The sequence below is a fragment of the Choristoneura fumiferana genome, chromosome 19 (assembly GCF_025370935.1).
Source record: "Choristoneura fumiferana chromosome 19, NRCan_CFum_1, whole genome shotgun sequence".
NCBI lineage: Eukaryota > Metazoa > Arthropoda > Insecta > Lepidoptera > Tortricidae > Choristoneura > Choristoneura fumiferana.
Genome location: NC_133490.1, coordinates 6730716 through 6739116, shown reverse-complemented (window position 1 = coordinate 6739116; position 8401 = coordinate 6730716).

The following is an 8401-nucleotide window of genomic DNA, read 5'->3' as shown; positions in this document are numbered from 1 at the left end:
GTCGTCAGGCCATCATTGTTTACTGGAATCTAGAGACTGTTTAAATATGTAGTTAATATGTAGTTTAGTTTATTGTGCAAATTCAAATCATTTATTTTGTAAGTACTTAGGCTCTTTTACTATTATTGTCAAGAAGAATGCGCCGCAAGAATCTTGGCGAAAGTCATTTTTGCTAAATAAATAACTAAAAGTACAATATATATAAACTACAGTATAAAATGAAAGAAAAAATATTAAGTACATGAAAAAAATACAGGGATGTATGAGGTTCCTTATTTACAAAACTAAAACTAAACATCTTAACTTTATCTACGTTCAGTTGAAGTGTAGAATGCTTCCACTGTCATAAATAAAAATTGGACATTCAATATTATAAATTGACATTGTAACTAAAACAAATGATTTAAAGCAGTGCCTTTACGCAAAGTACGATTATTAGGTAGGTACTTACACGTAGAAACTTCACACTTTGTACTGAAACTGAAATCTTCCTAAAGAATTACATAAATAAAATAAAATAGTATACCCAACATCTTCAATAAGCAGAAATGTGCAATTTTTCTAACACTCCAATTTTACTTTTAAACTACAAAAAGATCACCATTGAAATACCTAATCACCATGCGGTAATAACTCACTTGCTGCATAGTTCCGACTAAGCCTTAATGCGTTATCAACTTATTATCCTAAGGGCCTGAAATTCGCAATAATCATCGTAAATTAAGCGACAGTTAATCGAGCTGTCCGCAGATGACAAATATACAATGCGGGTAAAACAGTAAATAGAATACAAAAGCTGAGTTATGGAGGCGCCGGTGGCTCGTTTGGGAACAATCCTTGCGCCCGCGCACGCTTTACAATGCTCTCGGGATACGACTCGTATAATCATAGTTATATTTAATTCCATTAGCTTTAAAGGTATGCACTGCAACAGGTTCTATATTAATACAAACTTCATATACTAAGCGGCAAAAAATCTAGCCCTCAAATGTACGTATGCAGTAATAGGTAGGTAACTTTGTATGTAGAGAGGGACAAATTTTGTGCCGCTATGTATGAGTATGAAACCGTGCTTTTAGTTTGTTTTATATCAATAGATGTCACTATCTCCTTTGAGAGAATTCCTCAATTGCATTGTTAAACTTAAATTGGCAGTGTGCTCCACAATGAACATGATTCAGGGCATCATTCATTTATCTTTCTGGACATTAAAGATTTGTGTGTGTTCTTACAGTGTGGAACTGCTCACACTGTTCGCTCGAGTCCGCGTTTACTTCGGAAAAAAGGTACAGACGAAAGTTTCGAGTTTCGTAAAGACTGAAGTAGTTTCATAGACACACAATTGTTGCATAGACGTAAGTAACTATCGTAAGCGGGTGACAAAGCAATGAGGGTTGTCACGGAGGCGAAATACCGCTAGATGCAAAACGTGAGGTCACGTTTGACGTTATTGGCTAATTATAAATAACCCGAGAAAACGTCAGCGTCAAACGTCAAACGGATCTCACTACTAAGCCATTTAGCGATATTTCGCCTCTGAGACCCTCATTGTTTACATTGCTAGTATTTTAGCCATCTAGCGCGATGGATTCCATTTTATTTCGATGAGGGCTCATTGTCTCACTAGGGCGCATCGACTGGGGAGCTACTACGAAATGCGAAACTCGAAGTTCGTGTCGTACCGTCCTTCTCACTTTCGTATTAAATAACATTACCGTCAGCGGACGGCAAGATACGAAGTTCGAATTTTGCATGTTGTAGTCATCATCATCATCATCAACCCCAGCCTATATACGTCCACTGCTGGGACAGGCTCCTCTCAGAACAAGAGGGCTTGGGCCATAGTCCCACGCGGCCCAGTGCGGATTGGGAACTTCACACGCACATTGAATTTTGCAGTTGTCATTTTCTTCACATTAATTACTACGTGCTTAGCCGCAAGATTAGCTAAGTAACGGTCGAGCATTGCCGGGTGACTATGCCTGTATTCTATTAAAGGTTACTATGTATTTAATGTCATGCGTTGAATCACCGTTGAATGGTGGTTAGATGTGTTCATGCATATTCGAAGTTAAAGTTAAAGAAACAATCGTATATTATGGAAGAAGTGACACTTAAACTTAGAAAATTACTGCAAGAAATATTGAAAAGCAAAATTACTAGTGGCTCTGTGAGCTCTAGACCTTGCGAGTGTTTTGAAATAGTTCAAACATGATATTCTTACGTTTGTTGACAACATTCGTGGGTCCGCCATTAAAAAAAAAAAACCAAAAAACCCATATAGGTAATTATCAACCCTGGAGATTTCACGAGAATCTGTTAAAAACGAAAATGTTCACTGTCGTGTAGTAACTATGTTATCTATGATATACAGGGTGGCACATTCAGATCGGTCTGTATGGGTAGGTACCATCAGCCAAATAAGTGGTGTACCAATTTTTAAACAAGTTCCTATCAAATGAATATGTCGCTAAAGTCGAACTTTCAAGTTGACAGACACGTCTATTGGTATTATTGTTTTATGACATGCAAACGATTATCAGCTTTAGGATGGTAGACCACATATTTGGCTGATGGTACCTAAGACTGAAACTATAAGACATACAAATATTATGTTCTGAGCAACCATGTCGTCAATTTTAGTGAAGAGAAAAACTGCAAAACTTTTAAGTACCGACTCAGTCGGGAATCGAACTGGATCGCGTTGAAACATAAAACTTATATTATCTCTAGTTGGAAATCATTTGCATAGGTGATAATCATAAACAGTAAATGTTATATGACATCTAAAACAAATAAAATGCATTGTATTTCATATCCTATAATTTTATTCAAGCAGGTTATTCTCACAAACTCGTTCAGGTGCGTAAAATTGTCTTTATGATTGCTGTAGCTCTTCACTGGTGTCGCAGCTTGTTTTATACACTGCTTTCACTTTTTAATGTCATTCCAGAACTTTTGTTATCCATCTTGTTCAGTTGAACTTATTTATGTTCAGCATGTTTCGTTGAAATGCTACCTCTTCTTGTTCTTTCTAACTCACTGTTTGACTCTATACCCTACTCATACACAAACACATCATTAACACTAAAGATACAAACACAGTGCGCAGGATCGTTGCGCAGAATACATGCTTCTTACGCCACCGGGTCAGGAGTCTATCGTTAAATAAACAAGTATATTTACTGTAATCTGATAGCCATGCCTGCCAGATTAGATGACCGAAGTTTAGATGCGAACTATCTGAAAAAATACTGGCAAAATACGTCTAAGTACAAGTTAGCCTGGTACAGTCACCAGCATTAATATCTGCCACAGCGGAGCGTGCAAAAATATCTGACACGTCCTTCCGGCCCTATAAATAGAGTCGTATCAGATATTTATGCACGCTTATTGTGTCAGATATTGGTGCTGGTGACTGTACGTCAAGGCTGTAAAACCACTTTAAATTATTGCCATAGTTAGAAACAACACGTTTCCTGTATAGTAAACTCCTTTAATTATTTTTTTACCAACCTGTAACGTAATACTTAGTGAGTAAGAGCCTACGCACGGAGTTTCATTGCGCGATAGAGGTTGACACTATTTCCCGGCCGTACAATACCGACATGAAAATAACGACATGATATTTATGGCGTGTATGGGCGTGTACAGTAAATATCGGGTCGATATTTCTATGTCGGTATTATCCGTGCCGGTAAATAGTGTCACCCGCGATAGAACCAGGATTTTTTTATTGCTTTCATGCGCCAATAGTGGTGCGTGGTGCCATCCATCGCAACTATCATAAGTCACGACTCTTACGTTCTGAATGAGGGCTATCGTTTTTCTCTTTCTAGATGGCGCCACTGTTGCGTGAGGTTTTTAAGTGCGGCTTTGAAAGTCTGTTATTGCGGGCGTGAAAACAAAGTTTAAATTAAAATCATATTTAATACACCTTAAAACCGTACCATAAAAATATCGAGCAACCACAGTGTTGCCTAGTCCCGTTTTGTTCGAAAAAAAAGAGAGGACAAAAGTTACCGAAAGACAAAACTGTCTCAAAACACAGACATTCATTGCCCCGTAACGCATAATTGCCATAGTTAATTTCAGGTAATGCAAAAAATTCACATAATTATTCTAATTATAAATAAACCCGCGTATATAGCTCAACCAAAAACTATGATATTTGACATTTCGGAGCTCTAGCGGCAAATTCCTACGCGATAGCCCTCATTGCATTTAAATGGAGTTAAAAATGGTATACCACTTCTACTACTTTTTCAATAAGGTAAATGTAGCTATTAACGCTCCATCGAAAATCAGCAGGTAATACCAACCCAATTAATGTAGGTAATTCGCAATTTTTACGTTTCGAGAACGGTTTAAGCATTAGGTAGGTGAAACAACACACGGATTTGTTCGTTGGGCGTCAGATATTTTTGCGTTAATGTGTGTGACAGTGGCAAAGTTATAAAACTCATCAATTTGACAAGCAACCCTTAAAATTATGATCGATTTAAAAATTGTCTTAAGGGGGGTGGTAATATCTGCATTTATATCGACGGTTGAAAGGAGAAATTGAGTAAGCGACATTTTGTGAAAATTTTGAGACATAGCTCAAACGACGGAGAAAAATTCACTGATTCCGAACATATTATTTAACTCAATTTTTGACGACCAGATGGCCTAATGGTTAGAGAACCTGACTACGAAGCTTGAGGTCCCGGGTTCGATTCCCGCGTCGGGGCAGATATTTGTATGAAAAATACGAATGTTTGTTCTCGGGTCTTGGGTGTTTAATATGTATTTAAGTATGTATCTATCTATATAATTATATTTATCCGTTGCTTAGTACCCATAACACAAGCTTTGCTAAGCTTACTTTGGGACTAGGTCAATTGGTGTGAATTGTCCCGTGATATTTATTTATTTATTTATTAATAGGTATCTCAAAAAATGTCGCTAAAAAATAAATAAATAAAAACCGTTTATTTTAGATCATGAGATCCATATTAGGTGTTAGTTATAAAGTTACTTACATAGTATGTTAGTAGAAATTGTTAACTAAAACTAAGACACAAAAAAAATAGGTGGCTGTCTTGGAAGGATTTGAGACGTATATAGCCAATCAGTTTCTCCTTTCAATCGTCGATATGATTATATTTCCTCCGAATTCTGTGAGTGAGATGTCCCAAGTCTATAGCACAAAGCATCTACCATCACTGATCGAACTGTCGTAATATCGGCGGAACAAATTAACACAGTGCCAGGACTTGCGCAAGCGCTGATCGGATCTATTAAGGAAGGTGTGGAGTTATGTCGCGATACGAGATAGGACCGAGATGGAAGGGCCCACGATTTGCGATTTATGCAACAGTGTGAAGTGTTGAAATACGGATAAGTGAAGAAAATAACAATGTTGCACTGTCCCTTTCTCACCAATCCGAATATACAAGTTGTTAATGAAATAACTGAAAACCTGCCTTTTTTGTAAAATTTGTTTAATTTAGAAATACTTTAAATGTATTGTATAACTCTACGGTAATTGTACAATCAAAGAAACTAAATCGCGTATCATGACGGAACTTTTTCGCTGTAAATGTTATGCTGACATTCCATACATCTTCCAAAGACATAATCGTGAAATTAATTGTGAAAAGGTTCCACCCTGTTGATCGTTAAATTTCCTTAATTATTATTTACATAAAACATATGACATAAACAGGTATAAAAAAACAAGAGGCTTAATTAAAAAACGTTCAGAGTATATATTTTTAAGTCAGTAACTCTACTGAATTTCTAACGCTACCAACACTCGTAATTTGTAGGTACAGTCACCAGCATTCATATCTGCCACAGCGGAGCGTGCAAAAATATCTGACACGTCCTTCCGGCCGTAGAAATAGAGTCGTATCAGATATGTATGCACGCTTGTTGTGTCAGATATTAGTGCTGGTAACTGTACTAGTTAGTTGTACTTCGCCGTTTTAGTAGAAAATCAACAATTACGAAAAACGGCCAGTATTAAATCATTTCTAAATAATGGAACCTCGCCAAGACATTTATGGCCGTCTTCATTCGTTTATTATATTTTGCAACACAGAAACAAAATCTAAGGTGAATGGGCATTTATTAGGCAAGAGTGCTCCATCTTAGTCTACATCATCGTTTTCCATCAGGCTGGTAGAGACCGCTTAAAAGGATAAGTTCGCCTTTGTACTTGCATTTCAATAGTTGTCCATTGTAATTGTTTATTTATTTTTGTACAATTAAGGATTTTTATATGTATACAAACGAACATACATACAAACATAGGTACTCACAAACTTTTACGGATTACGTAACACACTGACACCCCTCTTTTTTCGTCGGAGGTTGAAAACACAAGCTGCTTTAGTATAAAGTGTTATTGATTCTACTCTCAATTCTGAACAACCACTCGATTCGTACACGAATCTGAACTATTTCAGGTTTTCAGTTATGTTATTAACAACTCTTGATTATTTTTGACATATTGATAATATACATATTACATGACCTTGACTGTAGTGCTACTTGTTTCGCTTCTGTATGAGACATCATCAGGAAACTTCTCATGTAGTATTTATAATTGTCAATTTAGTCTCCTGTGGTAGAGCAACAAGTTATGTTCTAATTTGTTGACATGGCACTCAGCATGCTATCTGATCCCATAAATTATTTAAAAGCTAATACCAAAGCGTTCACATGAAACACTCCTGCGCACTTTATATTCCAAGAGTTGCATACATTTTACTGAACTTTATTTGAAAAATCTTAAGAACTTGTATGTGCAATATTTATTTAATCCTATCCTATCCTACTGTAGCGACTCCTAGCGCAATCTAGTGCGCAAATATAGAAACTCCAACTCCTACTTCTCAACTCGGACGCATATGTACAACTTTCCACGTTTTACCTTCGGACTTTGGTCCCCAGGCGTAACACCTGGAGAGAATTCTTTCTCTTGTGACCTACCTACCCCCACACTACTGTTACCTATTCTATATGTCTATATATAGCGGCCCTTGTTTCGTCCATCTTCGAACGTAGGCCTCCTCTTCACGTTTCCACGTCTGTCTGTCCCCTGCCACCTTCATCCAGTTAGTACCGGCTTGCTGCCAGATGTCATCAGTCTATCTCTTAGGAGGTCTTCCCCTACCTATTATAAATGAGAAAATTAGTATAGATATTTGTATGGCTGTCATCCAATCACGCAATAACGGCTAGCTGAATAAGAATGGAGTTTGCCACACAAATAGAGGAACCGTGGTAGCTTAGCCTTGTGGTTTGATATGGCCTCTCGTGCAGTGGGTCGCGGGTTGAAACTTCGAGAAATTACATTTAAGTAAATGAATTTTTGGTAAAAATTTCATTTTTAATACATGCTTTTTTTTGCTGACTGTACTTTTTGTTGACTGTACACTTAAATTGTCACCCAAACTACATTTGCATACCAAATTTCTAGTCGATGCCATTAACCGTTGAAGAGTTCCGTCCTGCGGAGAAGATCCTGGCCGGAATACCGGATTGTTGTACTATCACGTAATTTACTTAGGTGTGCCAAATTTTAAGACAATCCGACTACTAGAAGTGAGTCAAATTTAACTTGCAAGATTTGACCCGCACATGCATAGATACGTACAAGATACATTGCAAGTTAAATAAAAGCATTTCAAATTACCGTGAGCTTTTCTAAAATACCTATTATAAAATGTGTACTGACTGAAGGACTATGAGCATAGGTCTTAAGCGCACTGGCCATATCGTTTTAGAATTTACGCAAATGCCAACGCGCTGTCTAACCTCTCACCCACATGCGAACAGGGATAATGTAGATATTGTATCAGTATACCTGCTTATCTATACTTACGTAAGTAGCGTAATAAAGAGGTAATCTTTGTTTTGTTACTTTCTCTGGATGTCAATAACCTATAGATTTCGTTTTCACACAAATAACCACATCGAAATCGGTCCGTTTGAGATATACGATACCACAGACACACATTGGCGTCGAACTTATAACACCCCCCTTTTTGCGTCGGGGGTTGAATAGATTAATAATCAGGATTGTAGCATTAGTGAAAGATGTGAAAAAGCGTAAGTTTACATCACAGATATAGATTATACTAGAAAACGCAAACACCTCAATCTGTGTGAAAACCAACCGTGTCACTTTTTTATATCTACTGTGACGTCTCAAACACAAAAACAAAAAGTACAATCAGCAAAAAATATTTCACCAAAAATTTAATATTAAACGGAAGCTCAATGGAATTTCAAAGGACCAGTCTGCATTTCAAAGCTTAATAAGGCTTTTGTTCTATAAAATAATCAGAGGCCCGTTAAAGACCACAATATGCATGCTATGCCATTCTAACACACCTTTGCACCATTG